Source organism: Pelmatolapia mariae, linkage group LG3_W (assembly GCF_036321145.2).
Source record: "Pelmatolapia mariae isolate MD_Pm_ZW linkage group LG3_W, Pm_UMD_F_2, whole genome shotgun sequence".
Taxonomy (NCBI): Eukaryota; Metazoa; Chordata; class Actinopteri; order Cichliformes; family Cichlidae; genus Pelmatolapia; species Pelmatolapia mariae.
The window spans coordinates 20,608,184-20,628,064 of NC_086229.1; positions in this window are offsets into that span (position 1 = coordinate 20,608,184).

The following is a 19,881-nucleotide window of genomic DNA, read 5'->3' on the forward strand; positions in this document are numbered from 1 at the left end:
CTGCAGCTGTGGTATAAATGTCTAAATCCTGCATCACCGTTGATCAGGTACATCTGTGCTGTGTTTAGTGCGGAGAAACGGAGCTCAGAGGGCTGAATGAGCTCGGCTCAGACCGGAAACAGCGCAGACACGAGGCTACTTTAGCATGGTCAGCTAGCTCTGCCATACCGGAAGTGTCCAATCTGTGACTACAAAGTCCACAGTCTGTTAGTCTGGTCTGTTTCTAACCTTCCCTCATACTTTTACTATTAAAGTCTCATCATTAAATCTGTATTTCCAACACTGTGTGACTTTCCATGACGTCAGAGGCGCGAGCTGCACCTGAGTGTAACACTTCCGGTCACAGAGGACTGTCTGCGGAGCTGCTGCAGGTTAAACAGAGACTTTCTTACCGTTCATGAGGAGCAGGAACACCACCAGCGTCTTCATCCTCCTTTAAAAACAACTCAAACCGACACAAAGTCCCGTTAAATCCTCTGCTGACCCAACGAACCCACACCTGGACACACCTGCAGCTCCCAAACACGCCCACGCACAAAGTTTACTTTCTGTTTAACAGGAAGTCTCCGTGTGTCGCAGATATCAGATACTAAAATGTGTGTGAAGTAGATTTTAAATAAAACGTATAAATGTGGCACATGAACACAAACAGCTGGATCATTGTGGTCTGACAGGCCTGTTAAAGAAAGTCTGAGGCTCAGTGATGTTTGTGGGAATAGTTCATGGAGCTGTGGATCACCTTCATGCAGGAAGTGAACTTTGTTATGCTGAAATTATAAAAGTGTTTACATTTAAAATATGTTTTATAAAGATAAAACATTATTATAATTATTATATTATTATAACTTAAAGCTTCAGTCTTCATAGTGGTAAGAAGGTTAAACTGAACACACCCTGATAAAATCTGATTCATGAGGCAATAATAAGATCTGCCACAGATTAATAACATAATGTGAGTTATGGAATAGCCTCAATAAATTAAGAGCAATATCATCAATTTCCATTAACTTTCACTTACGTCATAGCTTTCATTAATTTGGGATCTGACTTAACCTAATATACAGTAGCGGTTTTTGATATGGGCGACATGAACAATTGCCTAGGGCGGCATCGTGGTGGGGACGGCTGCTGGGAGTAAGGCTGCCCTCCGTTTGCGAGGTGCGCCTGCTGTTTGAGGCACAGGAAGGAGAGAGCGGGGCAGCGGGGGATTCTCTGGCTGGCTGGAGCAGCATCTAATAACCAACTCGCAAAATAAAAGAAAATAAAAACAAACCAACAAACAGCTCTGCAGGTTTCTGGTTACTATGTTTATCTGAGTCACTCTGACCGGACAGTCTTCAACATCTCAATGCTCTGCTCTGTGTCTCATTACAGGAGCCCATCGTGTACATCGTAAACCCACTTTGACCTTTGACCTATGAAGCATTTCGTACTGTGAGAACTATAACATACTGGACTGTGTTTGTTCCTCAGTTGTACCAAAGTATAGATTAATTTATCCTTCAGCTGAATGATTTCCACACATAACGTACTAGCACACACACACACACACACACACACACACACACACACACACACACACACACACACACACACACACACACAAAGTAGATTAGAACAGGATGTTTTGAGCACAGCACCCTGTTTGTTATCAGATGGATACTCAGTAGGTGAGGCCATAAATAAATGTCCCGTAGAGCTACTCTGTTGTAATCTTACAGTATTTATTAACTTTAAATACTCCGGTGTGAATTACTTTGTGGTCGGCTGTTCCAAAGTTTGTGAGTGGAGGATCTCTGAGTTTGGACTCGAGAGAAAGTCAGAAATAAAACATTGCTTCTTCCTGGGAGCCAAACTGGAGTGAGCTGCTCTTGTGTTCAGTTTTATTTAATAATTTTATGTGCAGAGCTCAGAATAAGCTGCAGTCTGCTGAAGCATTAATCTGAGGACAGTGAGAGGACTCTGAGCTTCATTCTCAGGTGTGAAACAAAGTCATCCTGCTCTGATTCTGCCATAAAGGTCTCACACAAACTAAACTCTGCAAACACTGCTGTGAAAATGTTTGACCCCTTTCTGATTTCCTATTTTATGTATGTTTGTCACACTTCAATGTTTCAGATCATCAAACCAATTTAAATATTAGAGAAAGATAAAACAAATAAACACAAAATGCAGTTTCTAAATGAAGGTGTTTATTATTAAGGGAGAAATAATCCAAACCTACACGGCCCTGTGTGAAAAAGTGATCGCCCCCTAAACTTAATACCTGGTTGGGCGACTCTTACCAACAACAGCTGCAATCAAGTGTTTGTGATAACTGAGTCTTTTACAGAGGAGGAACTTTGGCCCACTCATCTTTGCAGAATTGGAGGTTTTTCAGTGATAAACCACCTTTTTAAGGTCACCCCACAGCATTTCAGTTGTATTTAGGTCAGGACTTTGACTCGGCCACTCCAAAGTCTTCATTTTGTTTTTGTTAAGGTGGACTTGCTGCTGTGTTTTGGATCATTGTCCTGCTGCAGAACCCAAGTGGTCTTCAGCTTGATGTCATGAACTAATGTCTGTAATTTCGGTCAGCCGGTCACTCGTGGGAAGCTTCATTACTGTTTCAGGTTTTCTCTATTTGTGTATAATGGTTGTCACTGTGGTTCTCTGGTCCCAAAGCCTTCGATATGACTTTTGTAAACCATTTAAAACTGATAGATGTCAGTGTGCAAAGTGCAAAGTGTGACAGATGTCCAAAACTCAGGAAATCAGGCAAAGACTTTGACACCACTGTATCATCCATGGACACACTCAGCGCCTTCTTTATCTTCTGCATCTCTAACCTCCAGTACAACAAACAGACAACACAGCATGGTCATCATCTTCCTGCTGGTCATGAAGCTACAGTGTCAGACTTTGTGGGTTAATGTCTGTGTTGATGGAAACAAAGGAGACACAAAGATGTGCAGCGAGGTAGGAAATACTGGGGATGCTCTGATCATCCTGTAACTGCTCCTCTTTATTACATCATGAATTAACTGTAATTAAACACATATTTAGAAAGCTGAGTTCAGTCTCAGCAGCCACACTCAGGCCTGATCACTGCAGACCTGCTGAATCATGAGATCACTTAGACACAACCTGTCTGACAAAGTGAAGCAAGGCACTGTTTCAGCTTTGCTGTGGGGAGAGGGAGGTTAGCTGAAGGGTTGCCTGTTACACCAGGTCATAGTGCAGCTTTCTCTTCTGTTCTAATAAATGACCTGATAACACAAATAGCTCTACAGGTGGGACAGACCATTAGGGATCAGTTAAAGGGGGAAGAAAGAAAGTGATGACAGGGACACACAAGCTCAGAGCAGTGTGAACCAGCCACCCAGTGAGCCCACTGACCCCAACCTGACCCAGCAGAGTGAGTCCTGCAGTCAGATGTGAGCGAGCCTCCAGTCTTCAGAGGAGTCAGATAAACATGGAGTCTCTGAGTGGGAGGAGTTAATGAGAAGTAAGCCACGCCTCTTCTGGAACAGTACCAGCAATAATGTCCAACTTAGAGGGCAAAGCTAAGGACAATGTAAGGATAACTCCGGTAACTCTGTTGCTGACCTTTGACCTGCGGCTGAACGTCTCTCAGTATCAGTTCTTCTCTTTCATCACTGATGGAGAAGCTGCCTTTGCTGCTGTCAGTCGGTTGTGGTTTTCTCAGAGTGAAGCTGAAGTCTTCAGAGCATCAGACCTCATAGATGTGCACCTCCTTCTCATTTTATGTGGACAGATTTGGGATGAAGGTCATTACGAGTCAGCATCACTGTGGGATTGTAGAAAACTGACTCAGAGGTTTTTGCATCTGAAGTCTTCATTAGGTCTGTAATTTTTTAAATGTTACAAACTTTTTGGCTTTTTAAAAAACTGGTATATTAGTGTTTGTCTTTATTATAAATGTGTTGTTTTGGATTCAAACCAGTGGAAACAGCTTTAAGAGAAGTGGGATTTAAAAATAAGATATATATACATGTTTAACATGTTACTCTGACCTCTTCTAAATAAAACTGTGTTATGATCCAGGAGTGAGTGGAACCAAATTCAAACCTGACACAGTCTAAACAAACACACCAACAGTTTATTAGGTTTCATGCAGACGTCCAAAGAACACAAACATCTCCAGTGGAACAAAGTGAAAATCAAAATCAGAGAAACAGAAGAGAAGCTTCAGAGTCCAGGAGTCGAAGCAGACGACCAACAGACAGGAACTTAAAGACATAAAAACTCAGAGGGGAGCAGAAACAGTTCAGGAGGGCATCCACAAGGTGGAGCCAAGAAGAGGAGCACTTCAGGAGAATGGACAGGCTGGTGAGGCAGTAAGCAGCAGTGGAGGTGGAGACCCTCCAGAGGTGTAGCACGCAGCCAGCAGTGGAGGTGGAGACCCTTTGGAGGCCGAGGAGGAGGTCAGTGGGAGCAAAGCAGTATTCCAGCATCACTGCAGAAAAAGATAAGGGTACAGCTTGTGTCACTCAAGAATGTGAGTTTAATTGATGACCTTTGACCTTACTGGAAGTACTCCGGAAATGAGAAGCGTGATGAATCGAATCCAGATGCGTGACGAATTGCGTGCGGTGGGGAAAAAAAGTTATGTTTGTCCAGAGAGGAATGGAGGGGGTCGTACCTGGGGCACACGGTTGAGGAAGGTTCAGGGGTAACACAGCAGATTTCTGATGAGTCAGTGGAGATCAGAGCGCTGATGACAGAATGATCGCAGCAGTTTAATCCCGCCTGTTTGTTTTTGTATAGACAAGAGTTGAACCCACAGTTTGAATTCTGTTGAATACACAGTTTAAATGTTTTAGTCTTTATTATTAGTTTCTATATTATGACGAAGATGGTGAGTAGAGATCTCGATAACCATTTTCACCTACAAATGTAACCATTTTTTGGTAAAGACTATTTCTTTCTTTTTACAGTAGTGGATTTAGATTTATTTTACTTTCTTATAATAACCTTATTACAGACACAATAAAATGAGATTTGAACCTTTAAGATGACTCTGCTGAGATACAATGTTTAACCTTCTGGTTAGTGTTGGCTTCACTCCCTATAGTGTCAGGCTTTCTACACTGGAAAGTGTTAAAAGTAAATTCTGAGAAAGAATTACATTGCACAAAAAACACTTTCCCAAAAAGGACGTTCATTTTGTCTTCACAGATTTTTGAATGAAGGCACAATGTGCACTCTCTCATGTGAAACATCGTATGACCTTTGCATATCAAAGGTTTATAAAACTTTAGATCTGACATTTTCACTGTGCATCTCTCCTCCGTATGTACAACTCTGAATGCATATAGATGGTTATCAAAACACTCTGCAAACAACTTGTTTCCCATAAAAAAATGTCATCTTCAACCAAAAGTAAATCACTTATTTGGCAAAAGACAGGCAGGTCTTCTTCCACTGCACTGCAAATAACAAGTCCAGCTTTATATTATCTTGGGACAAATTAAACAGAAAATGTGCTTTGAAAAGTTCATCAAATGCCCCGAGTGAGTGGCTGCCTGGCATGGAATGAGATGCTCATCCATGGTGATGTAGAAGGTGTCAATCTTGCTCTTCTGATGCCCGACAGTGAGGAGGTTTGGTCGTCGACCTTGTTGATTGCAGAGATGCTCTTCCAGACTGCAGCATGACTGAGGTTGACATAAGGAAACTGAAAATCATTCACAGAAATCTAAATACAGAAAAAATAAATGTAGAAGAGATTGCTTAAAGACTTTCATATTATTGAAATTCTGTGATATAATTACCTTATGAAAGACTAAAAGTCTCTGACTTGCATCACTTGCACCGATTTTTGGAGACCTTTGTCCTCCTGGTGGTGGAAGGAGATGTAACAACACCAACAGTGATGCCATTTCTTGTTCAAAGGCTGAAGATGAAAAGACACAAAATTATTACCATTTCATCAAATGTACTGATCTGTTTTACAATGAAAACAGGGGAAAGTTAAGAGACTTATGAGTCTTCCATCTGTTGTTGAAAGTTATCAAAAAGTAGATCAATTTTTAGAGATACACAAGAAGACAAATAATCTACAGGATTATTGGTTCAGGATCATCATACAAAACAGACAATGCTTTGTTTGACTTTATATTACATTCTATGATCAAAACTAGAAAAAGTTGACAAAGATTTAATTTGTATAAATTTAAATGTTAAAAAAACACAGAAACAAATTATATTTGCCCCTGAATGCAGCTTTAACCTTTAATATATAAAAAAATACAACTCACTTGTAGAATCATCTTGATGATTTCCTGGATGACCTTCTGCTGACTGCACTAAGTGAAGCAACTCTGGTGTTGATGTGAGCTTCTTAGCCTCTTTTATGACATTTGGCCTGAAGAACGTTTTCCATTTCTGAAGCAACCTGCCATCATCGAATAGGAGAGTGAAGTCTTGCTCCACCTTTAAGAAAGAAAATTGTATTTGAAACAACTGCTAGCTCCAAATTCCAAACCATTAAAAAAATGAATTCTAACTTACCAGTCCCTTTGGATCCAGGAATCTTGGAAAAGTGGATAGGATACCAACACTTCTGCCTGGGTCATTAACAAGCCTCTGACGGTGCTTAAAGGTCTCCTTCATCTTCTGCAGAATCACAGAGTTGTCTGTAGTATGGTTGAGCAAAGACATGGCCTCCTTGCAAGCATCCCCATCAAGCTGGTGTATAACATTCACAGTCCTTTGGAGATTTGGGCCACCTGAAGAACTGTCTGTCAACCTATTAGGTGGTGTTGGAGATCCACGACGAATCTTTCTTTGGACAGTTTTCAGACGCCAAGAAATGTATCCTGTACCACTTGCTGCATCAAAGAAGTGCATCCTGGATAAGTGAAAACACAGAATATCTTGTCAGATTTAGCTCATAGCAAAATATCAGATAATTTTTATGTCCATCATTAAACAATTTTGTGTTGTATAAATAAATATTGACTATTACATAGCCTTTGTCTGCATATGGATACTTGAGCGAGGGGAACAGCATCACACTCCTCTCTGACTGCTTTTGGGGGAAGGTGGCTGAGAGAAGATTTTCAGTTTTTTTAAATTTAGACAATTAGTATGCATTTATTTAGCACAAGTATAAAGAACACAACATACACTGAATACATACCCATGACTATCAATCATGTGAGCCACAAGTATGTTAACCATTTGTCGCCCGGTGGCATCCTTCATGGTGTTTGTTGCTTGGTATTCCTGTATTACTTCATCACCACCAGACTTGCTTCTTAAGACAGTTTCAATTAACTATTAAAAATGAAAACACAAACAAAAAGAGAAAAATGAACATTGAGAATAAAAAAACTGGCAATAAGGAACCTTTCTATAAACTGGAGAGGAAACAACAAAGAACGAGAGTCAAGCAATTGTTCGTCTCTTGCATGAGACCTCATCTAAGATTATAGTTGAAGCACGTGAGCTGAAGCTTGAGTTGGAGTCAGACAACTCAGAAGCAGAAGACAGGTCAGAAAACACTAAAGAAAAAGAAAACCTCAAATAATTTGTTCAATTGAATGTAAAGTGCTTTATTATACAACACCATTGCTAAAAGATGTTCCTACAATATGTATTAAAATATTATTGTGAACAGATTCTTTATCCAAGATAAAGTAGAAAGAACCTGCACACCTTTTACATTAAATCGCAGAAAGTCGTACTGTCCTTCATCCTCATTCAGCTTCACATACTTCAGTTGTTGATTATACTTAACCTGGACCAACATTTTTCTGAAAAATGCAAGATTACAATTTTAAGAGGACACAATAAAACCCACTGTAATACTCTGATAAATACCAGTGGTATTTGTTTGTTTTTCATGGGAATAAGTTAAAGATAAAATTACAGTTCATGGTGAAGCTAAAACTTGCATAAATATTTGATATAGATAAATGTATTAAAATGCATAAATAGTTGTGTTTAAAATCAGTTACTTTAAAACATAATTTCATGGAATGTGAATGTCTTTAAAAAGAGAAGAGGTTTAAAAATTATTTTCTTATGCTACGTTACGTGAGTTCATGACCTTGAGTTTTTTTCACTTCCGGGAGAAGGCTCGAAAACAAGAGAGAAGGAAAGGAGTAATGTGAAAATGGCGTAGACAGAGCAAAGACTCCGGGACTGCGTATGTCACCAAGGTTGAGGTTGTTCAGCAACCACAAACCACCCGACTCTGGACTTTCCGGGAGTTACTCGGAGCGTTTGAGCCGGACGTTCCGTATCCATTTGTGCTTGGTGAACACGAGGCAAGTTTGGTTACGTTGGCTAGCTGGAGCTAGGCTAACGCCGCGGTCCTTGCTGAAGGAGATTCCGCTTGAACGGACAGAAGGAGTTTTTTGAGAGTCGTCTCGGGAGAGAGTCGTTGACGGAGGACGATTCGCTACTACTGAGGGAACCGGAGATTCGTTGCTCGCTGCTGCGAGCGGAGACGGTTGCTACCGCAACGAACGAGTGATTCATCGGATGTGGCCAAGACTTCACGGATACACGGAGGTATCGTTATTACAAAGAGCTCCAACTAAAGCGCGCCAACAAAAATAGACTAAGAGTGCACTCAAAATAAAATTAGACAGTTTGAGGAAAGAAAGACTAAAACCTATCCCCCGGGGTTCCATTTTATTTTCTATATTCATTCTGCTTCATAAAAAAAAAGGGTTTGAATGTGAGTTTCCTGCAAATGTTTAATACATTTTCTAAACCTGAGATCTTGTGTTGGTTTTATTGCATGGTGTTTTAACATTTAAGTATTCAGATACATAAGCGTTTACAGGCCAAGTGTATTTCCCATAGCCTCCAATTGATTATTTAGATGTGAGAATCATACGATACCCTAGACTGATGTTTACTTTTCGAGATGTATCTTTTATCACAGAATGTTTAACCAGGGTTAAGACATCACCCGAAGGCATAAGGTGGGTTTTATTACATGAGCCGGTGGTAAAAGTGTTACATTTTGGGGGGCTCGTCCGGGATTTATGTAATTTTTGTTATGACTGACCTGGTTTTCCTTTATTCACCAAAGAGAGGGAATTAATTTTTTTGAGATTGCTAAGGTAATTATTTTCATTGCTAATAGCAGGGAATTGTCAAGTGTGGTTACATTTATCGTGAGATCTCTTACTGTTTGAGCTAAAAAGAAAAATGGAAGCCGTTGAGATTGAAGCCTGGTGCAAAAAGAAGCAGTTAGCTTATGGACATGCAGTTGTTTTGAGTGATGTGGACCCAGATGTCACAGATGCAGTTCTGCTATCAGCTTTGAGTCAGGTCAAAGTATTTGGAAAATCCGAGATAGTTGACCGTTGTCTTGACGTAGCTTCTAAGACACAGTTTGTACTGATCAAGACTCCAACTGACTTGACTAATCAAACCTTACCTGGTGTTGTTGGACTTCCTGGGGAGGCTGATCCATGGCCAGCTCATGTGCTCACTGCTCCTGCAGATAGTGACGGGTTTCAATCTAAGCTAATGTTATTCCTGAAGACTGAAGGTAAAACTCTTACTGATGTTGGTGGCTTACTTCAGCCTTCACCCCTTGACGTGAACACTGCCCTGATACATGCCATCAGTTCCTTAGTGGATAAATGTAACACCACATCTGTTGATTCTCAGAGCTATCGTAAGCTGCGCATGTTCTCTGGTGTGAAACCTACGCCCAATGGGGAGGAAGAGTATGATGCCTGGGCAGAGCAGACAACACATCTGCTAGAAGAGTGGCAGTGCAGTGACAACATAAAGAAACAGCGGATAGTGGAAAGTCTGAAAGGTCCAGCTGCTGACATTGTAAGATTCCTGAGAGTGCAGCAGCCCACTGCAACTTCATATGACTACATGCAAGTTTTGGAGACAGCTTTTGGAACAACTGAGAGTGCATCTGATCTTCTGGTGAAATTTAGACATACATACCAGAATGTTGGCGAAAAACTGTCTACTTACCTGTTGAGGCTGGATAAACTGCTGCACTGTATTTTCAGAAAAGGAGGCGTGGCACTTTCTGACATGAATCGATTACGGATGGAGCAGGTTGTGAGGGGAGCACTGCAACAAGACATGATTGCACTTCGTCTTCGTATGACTCACAAGCTGCGAGAACCTCCTTCTTTCAGTGAGTTGCTAAAAGAAGTAAGGGAGGAAGAGGATATGCTCCAAAGCAGAAACGATCTTAAGAACCCAGTAATGTCACAGTCTGTAACTCCTGTTTCCAAGTCGGCACCTGAACAAGAAGTTGATCCTGAAGTAGCAGAGCTGAAAAAAGAGATAAGTGTCATGAAGGCTGAGATGCTTAGTCTTAAAGCTGCTACAGTTGCATCACATCCAGACACCCAGATTCCACAACTAGAAATCCCTGCCAAGACACCTTACAAAAAAAATGCTACCCCACAAAGGTCTGGTTATCAAGAGGATAAACCTGGAATATTTTGCTATAGATGTGGGGAGGATGGACATTTTAAGAGAGAATGTAAAGGTGAAGAAAACCTACTCAAAGTCAATAAGCACCTCATTAAACTGACAAAGAAATCGGGAAACTACCGCGGGATCCAGTAGAGGAACGGCCTGGCATCTCGGTGGTTGTAAAACGTTCCACCAAGTGCAGCAACTTAGATGGAAAAGTGAACGACACTGTACCTGCAGGCTTAGTCGGCCCTAGCTCTGTAGTGTCGGTACAGATTGAAGGCATCTACTCTAAAGCCATACTCGATTCTGGTTCTCAAGTAACGCCGCTGTACAGATCCTTCTACAACAGATATTTGACACACCTGCCATTGACGTCTATCGACACTTTGGCGATATGGGGTCTTAGTTCCGCCGAGTACCCTTATGATGGCTATTTGTCACTTAGGCTGGAGTTTTTGGAAGCAGACGTAGGCGTGAGTGAGACCATTGATGCACTTGTGTTGGTATGTCCCGACACAGTTGTGAGAGGTGAAGCTTCCCTGCTTGTTGGCACAAAAACACCCACTGTGAGGCGATTGCTTAGCCACTGCAGGAAAAAGGGAGGAGAAAACTTTGTGAGATCCATGCACATTCACCCAGTCTTCAGAAAGGTTTTCAGTGAGATCTCAGTTCTACCACCTGATACTGACAATAACCAGGGAGGAACTGTGTGGTTCACTCAAACCAAACCTGTCACCATACGGCCTGGGGGAGTCGCCAAAGTGACTGGGGCACCAAAGTTTCAGGGAGTGCTGAGCACTCAGACAATCCTTGTAGACTCACCTGATGACCCTGCGGATGAGTCACGGTTTCCCGACGGACTCCTGGTGAGACCAGAGTTGCAGACCTCCACTGGTGTGATGGCTAAAAGAATCACTGTTTTAGTCAGAAACATGTCAGCACGGGAAATTACCTTGACCAGAGGGACGCCAATAGCTCATCTGTTTCCAGTCGACGTTGCGTCATCTCCACCTGGAAAGGAAGAGTCTGAAGTTGAGTCACCTGGGAAGTTGAGCTCCTCTTCTTTCAACTTTGGAGACTCACCAGTTCCTAAGGAGTGGAAAGAAAGATTGGTGACAAAAATGATGGAACGGAGTGAAGTTTTCTCTCTGCATGAGTTTGATGTAGGATGCAGTAAGAGCACCCAGCACACTATCATACGGATCTTACACCTACAAGGAGAGTTCTTCGACGGAGAAAACAAAAAGAACGCACAGACAAGCCTGAGAAGGAAAAGACACTATCACAGAAAACGCCAGATAAAGACTCTGGAAGAGAAGGAGTTACACCCAGTGATCAAGTTGAAAAAGAGTACATTGACTCAGAGGATGAGGACTATGGACTTTGGTATGATTTAACTGTTGAACCTCTCAGAAACAACATGGATGATGATACTCTGGAACCATTCAGTCTGGATTTGGATATTTCCTTAAGCGACTGGACTGAACAACCAAAAACAGTTGAGCTGGGAGTAACACAGGAATGTGTGGAGGAACCTGAAATGGACAGTGTAAATGAATTTGAGTCTACTGGGACAACCGAAACCAAACTACCAGAGACTTGTGAGAATCACGAAGAGACTGGCAAAGACAAAACACTGACTGAAGACATTCTCTTGCTAGAAGAAGACACTGAACTTAACTCTGAGACTAATCCTGACTTTGACATTAAGACCAGACCTCAGAGGTTAAAGAGGGCTCCTTTAAGGTTAACTTATGATGAACCAGGTCATCCCAGTGTTGTAGCAGCCCCTACAGTGAAATATGTCTCTTGTATTTACAAGTGGATAGGTACACCCATCTTTGCTTAGTTGTGTGTTTTACTCACCAGTTGTGCCATAATGGTTTATGTTTTCAAGGTACAAAGTCATGAGGGCATGCTTTTATTTGGTGGGGGGAGAGTGTAATACTCTGATAAATATCAGTGGTATTTGTTTGTTTTTCATGGGAATAAGTTAAAGATAAAATTACAGTTCATGGTGAAGCTAAAACTTGCATAAATATTTGATATAGATAAATGTATTAAAATGCATAAATAGTTGTGTTTAAAATCAGTTACTTTAAAACATAATTTCATGGAATGTGAATGTCTTTAAAAAGAGAAGAGGTTTAAAAATTATTTTCTTATGCTACGTTACGTGAGTTCATGACCTTGAGTTTTTTTCACTTCCGGGAGAAGGCTCGAAAACAAGAGAGAAGGAAAGGAGTAATGTGAAAATGGCGTAGACAGAGCAAAGACTCCGGGACTGCGTATGTCACCAAGGTTGAGGTTGTTCAGCAACCACAAACCACCCAACTGTGGACTTTCCGGGAGTTACTCGGAGCGTTTGAGCCGGACGTTCCGTATCCATTTGTGCTTGGTGAACACGAGGCAAGTTTGGTTACGTTGGCTAGCTGGAGCTAGGCTAACGCCGCGGTCCTTGCTGAAGGAGATTCCGCTTGAACGGACAGAAGGAGTTTTTTGAGAGTCGTCTCGGGAGAGAGTCGTTGACGGAGGACGATTCGCTACTACTGAGGGAACCGGAGATTCGTTGCTCGCTGCTGCGAGCGGAGACGGTTGCTACCGCAACGAACGAGTGATTCATCGGATGCGGCCAAGACTTCACGGATACACGGAGGTATCGTTATTACAAAGAGCTCCAACTAAAGCGCGCCAACAAAAATAGACTAAGAGTGCACTCAAAATAAAATTAGACAGTTTGAGGAAAGAAAGACTAAAACCTATCCCCCGGGGTTCCATTTTATTTTCTATATTCATTCTGCTTCATAAAAAAAAAGGGTTTGAATGTGAGTTTCCTGCAAATGTTTAATACATTTTCTAAACCTGAGATCTTGTGCTGGTTTTATTGCATGGTGTTTTAACATTTAAGTATTCAGTTACCGGTGGTAAAAGTGTTACACCACCCTCAGTCATTCATGTACTATATGAAACCGCATGTGTGAAGACTTTTTTTTGCAGTTCTTTTGGTGTCAAACTACATGGCAATATGTTTCCAGTCAATATGTCTGCTGTGTGTCTCTCAGCACTTGCACTAAATCTTGCCGCGTGTCTGTGATACTGCGTGATGCTAACAGACTGTAACGTCAGTGAGTCTGTGAGGATCTCTGTCACCTACAGCTTCCCCTGTGGAGCTCATTTCAAATGCTCAGCTTTACACTCAGGAACAGGAAATGCTGCGTCTGCAGTTTGTCTCCTTCAAACTAAAGTGTCTCAGACACGTGCAGCACGTGAGCACAAAGATGTTTTCGGTCACGTGGTGGGCACGAGGAGCTCTCAGTGAGTTTGGAGCTGAAACATCTTTGACTCCCAGAGTTCAACTGTGAAAGTGAAACAAGCAAACGTGGATATTTAGGAGCCTCAGACGGTGTGATGATGATCATGAAGCCAGGAAAGAAACAAAGAGAGAAAAGAACAGATTGGAGATCAGAGCTGAACACACACTTTTTTAAAAGCATGCAGGAGCCGTGAGGACGAGCACGGATTCATTCATTCATATCTGCACTGTAATCTGAACTCTCTCTCCCTCTCTTTCAAATCTCATGTCTGAAGGTGAGAAGGACACCGTCTCCCTAACAGAAAAGCTTCTCCACCCACACAGCTGAAGAAGAAGAAGATATTTACAGTGGGTACAATGGCATCACTCTTCCACACACAGACAATCACTTGTTGATGCAGCGTGGTCCAGCTGGGAGTAAGGAGGTAGGAAAGCTGAGCCAGTGTTCCCGCTTTAAAGAAGGCACCTTCAGCCAATCACTGACTCCACCCACAACTCAGCATAGTGACAAATACTCAGTACAGGCTAAACAGCACCACCCTCAGGCCAACATGGAGAAAAACATTCCCACTGAAACAAGACAAATGATGATCTGGGCTCCAAACATTCATATCCAACACATGTAAAGCCTTCAAACGTCATCTGCTAATGTTTCTGTTTATTCTATGATTATTTTAAAATGAGCTCACAGCCACCTGTCGTCCTGCTGAGCTCCACCAAGGGGCCACTTTAAGGACCTGTCAGATAATCTTATTAGTCAATCATTATCTTATCATTTTACAATTCTCTTTAAACTTTCAGCAACAGCCGTTTAACTTCAGTGATCCTCAGAATGTCTTTGATATCCAGGAGTTTTACCCACGTCCAGTGAAAAATGACAATCTGGACAAATGAAAAAATCCACACTTTTTCTTCTTTGAGTCAGTTCCTGAAGAGGGTCTTATATCTGCCAGACTCCCAGAAACTCAGTGTGTTCAAGAGTGAGCTGACAGTCAGAGTTCCTTCAGTCTCAGCGTGATCCAACCATATTTGTGTGAACAGCATCACAGAGGATTCAGCTGCTTTAAATGGGACAGTGTGAGTAAATAACAGGGACTAGAAAGAGAGAGCAGAGTTCTCCTCAGTAACACCAGGATACCTGACCCCCTCTGAGTCTCGCTTCCCCGCCTCCATCATTTAGTGACGGCCTTCTCTACCATGTCTGTGCTGAGCGCTTTGGTCGGGGTCAAACCTTGTGTAACCATGGCAACTACAACATGACAGCATTCAGAGAGAAACTTGTGAGCCCACGACTACATTAGATGTTTGCTCTGCTGAATCCAGCCAGCCCCTACCTGGCTTTAGTCATATGGGATAAAACGGTAGGGCCAGAGGTGGAAGTAACAAAGTACAAATACTCTGTTACTGTACTTAAGTAGAAAGTACAGGTATCTGTACTTTCTACTCCTTACATGTTCAAACAGGCTGGTTACTTTAGGTTTAACACATTTGAGGAGAGTGTCCCGAATTCTTTAATGTTGGGCTGAGAAAAAACAACCAAATACTCAGACGAGGTCCAGTTAACAACACTTCTTTACAACGCCACCATCCGCGTAGATCTCAGAGAGGAAGCATTTAGATGCACAGTTTTATATGTCAGGGTTCACGCCCCTTCATGCGTAAGCAGATAACATAACATGCATCAGTTACAGTTAGTAACACTTAGACATAATTCCTTTTTTGGTAATTTTCTGGTAAATGGCCTGCATTTGTATAGCGCTTTACTCAGTCCCTAAGGACCCCAAAGCGCTTTACACTACATTCAGTCATTCACCCATTCACACACACATTCACACACTGGTGATGGCAAGCTACATTGTAGCCACAGCCACCCTGGGGCGCACTGACAGAGGCGAGGCTGCCGGACACTGGCGCCACCGGGCCCTCTGACCAAATATCCTTGGGTTAGTGTCTTGCCCAAGGATATTTGGCATGCAGCCAGGAGGCAGCCTGGGATCGAAACACCGACCTTCTGTTTAGTGGCTGCTCTGCCACCTGAGCTACAGCCACCCCATATAACACTTAGAAAGCTATCTAAACTGTCTGTTTCCTGTTGTTCTCTCTTTCTTCATACGTATATGGCACATCCCGTCTACATCCTGTCCTAACCATTGCTGAGCAGGCACATATGCAAGTTACAAGCAGAATGCTGCTTCTAAGGCCCTATGCTTTGCACGTTCAATAGCTTCTAGATTAACATGTCACTAATTAAACTGTCATATAATGATATATTTTCCACAGGAGTTATTATTTCATCACTGCAAGCCCTCAAATATCAAAGTGATTTGAGCCTAAACAGAAACACATGAAAGGAAATCCTGTTCATTTATTAATCACATAAAAAGAGACCAAAGAGTCAAACTGTGAGTCACAGTCAGGGCTTAAAGTGGGCCAGCAAGTAATTTTATAAATAGAATAGAAAATGGCCCGCACTTCAACTTTTGCTTGAGTGTATTGCACTTCTTAGTTTTAACACCAGGGGGAGCTGCTGTTGATCAAGGCAGTTGCTCCACCAAAAAGGACAATCACAGAAGAAATTTACCCCAAGTTACTAAACATGGCAGAACCAAAGAAGCGAAAGGTAGAAAGTGAATGCAGAAAATTTCAGACACGGTGGTAGAGTGAATATTTCTTCAAAGAATTCAAGGGGACGTGTGTCTGTTTGATCTGCACTGAAACTGTGGCAGTTATGAAAGAGTATAATGTACGACGTCATTATGAAACCAAACATCAGGCCTATGCGTCCTACACTGGTGCTGAGCGAGAGCAGAAATTAAAGCAAAGGGTAGCTCTCCTGCAGGGTCAGCAACAGTATTTTTTTATGCTCAAATTATCCAGGAAAAGGCTACAATAGCCAGCTATGGGGTCGCCCAACTCATCGCAAGACATGTCAAGCCTTTTTCAGATGGAGACCTCATAAAACACGGCCTTGTTAAAGTCACCGAAATAATGTGCCCGGAAAAAGTGCAGGACTTCAACAATGTCAGCATGTCCAGAAATACAGTTGTGCGACACACTGAAGACTGTCAGCCAACATTAAACTGCAACTGTCTGATAAAGCTGTGCTTTTGATTTTTACTCCATCGCATGCGATGAGAGCACCGATGCCACAGACACCGCACAGCTGCTAATTTTTTTGCTTCAAATATCAATAATGCGCATCAATTCTGTCACTACTCTGCTTTTGCGCACCACTTTCTTATATGCGTTTTTCTTGTTAACACACAGAGTACACACCGCTGTGCACAGCGCACGCACACGCAAAGTCAGCTGATCTCGTCTGATGCAGATCTGCTCCCTGATCGAGTGACATTTGTCTGGATTTTTGCCATGAGTGGCGATCAGCACCACAGCTGGATGGCCCGATTTACATGGGGGCGATCGTGGCTCAATAGTTGGGAGGTTGGGAGTCTCGGTCGTTGTGTCCTTGGGCAAGACACTTCACCCGTTACCTACTGGTGGTGGTCAGAGGGCCCGGTGGCGCCAGTGTCCGGCAGCTTCGCCTCTGTCAGTTCGCCCCAGGGTGGCTGTGGCTACAACATAGCTTGCCATCACCAGTGTGTGTGAATGGGTGGATGACTGGATGTGTAAAGTGCTTTGGGGTCCTTAGGGACTAGTAAAGCGTTGTACAAATACAGGCCATTTACATACCCAGCGCAGCTGATACTCACCAGAATAATTTACTAAAATTATATGCACTCCTGTTATTAAGTCCAGTTCAGTCTGTTAATGTTGATAACGGTTTCAAGCAAACGTTAATAGATGCGTTGCTAAGCCCAAGAACTTAAATAACAAGCTTGAAATGTATGGAGTAATGGAGCGTCACGTTTAGTTCAAATAAACGGTTGAACATTGAACAACTGAACAATGTATCACTGATGTCACACATTTGTTACTGTGGTTGGAGCTGTTTTTTGCAGGCTAACAAATATTGCTGTAAATGCACTCGTGTCTTCAGCACTCGCAGAAAGAAGGTGTGCAGATTTAGCCGCAGGCAGCCATGACGTGATGTGCATCAGACAAACTGCAATGACAGCAAATCTTGAAGTTCCACTAGAAAAGGTCTCTATAAGCTGCTGGGAGGAGTTTTACCAAATGAACTCAGCAGAATGTCTCATGACTGGAATCTGCTCCAAGGTTAATAAAGATCAACTCTTTGTTTTTGCTGTTTGTGTTTCTGTAAGTGGACGAGCTGTTTGGTTTGACACAGCAGGGCTGAGCAGAAGGATCATCTGTGTGGAAAGAACATCAACACAAATATCTGCAGTTCTAAGGGCTGAAAGAAGAACAACAATCTTTACAATCACTGACATGAAATGAGTCCATTCAACAACTTTTTGAACTCGCTGTATCAAAGGACCAAGTTGTGTGATGAAAGGCCAGCAGTGCTGTGCACTACCAAGTAAATCCATGAGCAGTGTTGCTCATATCAATACTAACACTGCTCTGTGTCACTTCTAATGGCAGTATATGTATGTATATGTAGGGGAGAGCAGTGTGTCAGCATTTATGAGATGAACCATCATCAATGTTCTGAACACATTTTAATGACACTAAATCACTGTGATGTTCACATTCTGCAATAATTAGTTAACACAATAAAAACACAGCTTTGAGCTTTTTTGGACACCTTGAATATAAATGTGCGTCTCAGTAAAACACAATGTGCTGCAGGCTACAAATAAAATAGGTGTGATAGTCACACCAAAAGCTTCAGACAGTTTTCATTGTGCATGTTTGACCTACTTTGTTTTCCCCCAAAATATTGATGTAACACAGTCCAGTGTCTGTATAATGAACTTAGAGCATAGAAACAAAGTCTCAGTCCCATCACACTAGTATTGATCCGACACCAATACCAGCGTTGGTATCGATTGGCCACCTTTAAGGTCCAATTCATGCCTTTATTGAACAACTAATTCCTGCCTGTTCAAATGAAGTTCCTGCAGAAGCTTTAAAAGGAGCAACATTTCAGTCTGTCACACTAACACATGCTGGAGCAGCTGTTCATATTTAACATGCACATATTGTTCACAAGCAAACAAAGCGCTGCAGTTCTCCCTCTCTGTGAAGCAGCACAGTTACATGGAAAAGATAAAGCCTACAGTGGACAAGCTGCTGATCTCAGATCTGTAGGTGATGACAGAGAGCACATGTGGCTGTGCATTTATTAACACTGGGAACTGTGGGAACCAGTAGAAGAAGAAGGCTGCTTGATGATATTAAGGTAAGTGTGGAAACTTCTTCACACTGAGCATTTAAAGCCTGCTGGCTGCTCATGTTGTGAGTGTGTGTGTCCTCACTCATCAGGAGTGTGTGAAGCTTTCATGTGCATCCATCTGTTCCTGCATCAGTGTGTGTGTCCTCTATGAAAAGCTTGAGAGCTCCTCAGACCGTGCACACACACACATGAAGACCAGGCTGTGTCACAAAGTCACCCGGAGCTCAGCTCATCCTGGAGATTTACATCCCACATCTGCTTCCCAAGATAAGCAAGATTATGGTCCTTCACATGCATGTCTCCCACTTACTACAATGGCCCCACTGTGTGTGTGTGTGTGTGTGTGTGTGTGTGTGTGTGTGTGTGTGTGTGTGTGTGTGTGTGTGTGTGTGTGTGATAGAGCATAAGGCCCATTTGTGAAGCTAACATAAGTGACAAAGTATTAAATTGATATGGTTAAAAAATGTGATCAATACATAGTATAAAGAAATCTGCCAGTAAAAAGGCCAGCCGGGGTTCTGGAAGGACACACTGTCTGTGTCTGTGTGTGTAGTTATTAAGGTGTTAGTTTGAGTTTGAGACCTGCTTTCTGCTGCTCTCTGATTGGTGGGCTGACAGCGTGTTATCAGTCGTTGCCTCAGAGTTTTTTGTGGGGCGCCCCTCATTAGTGTAAGTACAGACTGAGCTGTTGGAGCTTCGTGTAACTGGAGGTAATCAGAATAAAAGTGAATTTGCACAGTTTGGGCAAGATCGATGTGATTTAGTGTAACGCTTGTGCTGTTAATGATGCTGTCTATGTTCAACTCTGATGGATCCTCGTCTGCTGAGTTCCTGCATCACACCAGTGTCAGGGTTTCTGGGTCGCTGACCCAATATTTTCAGT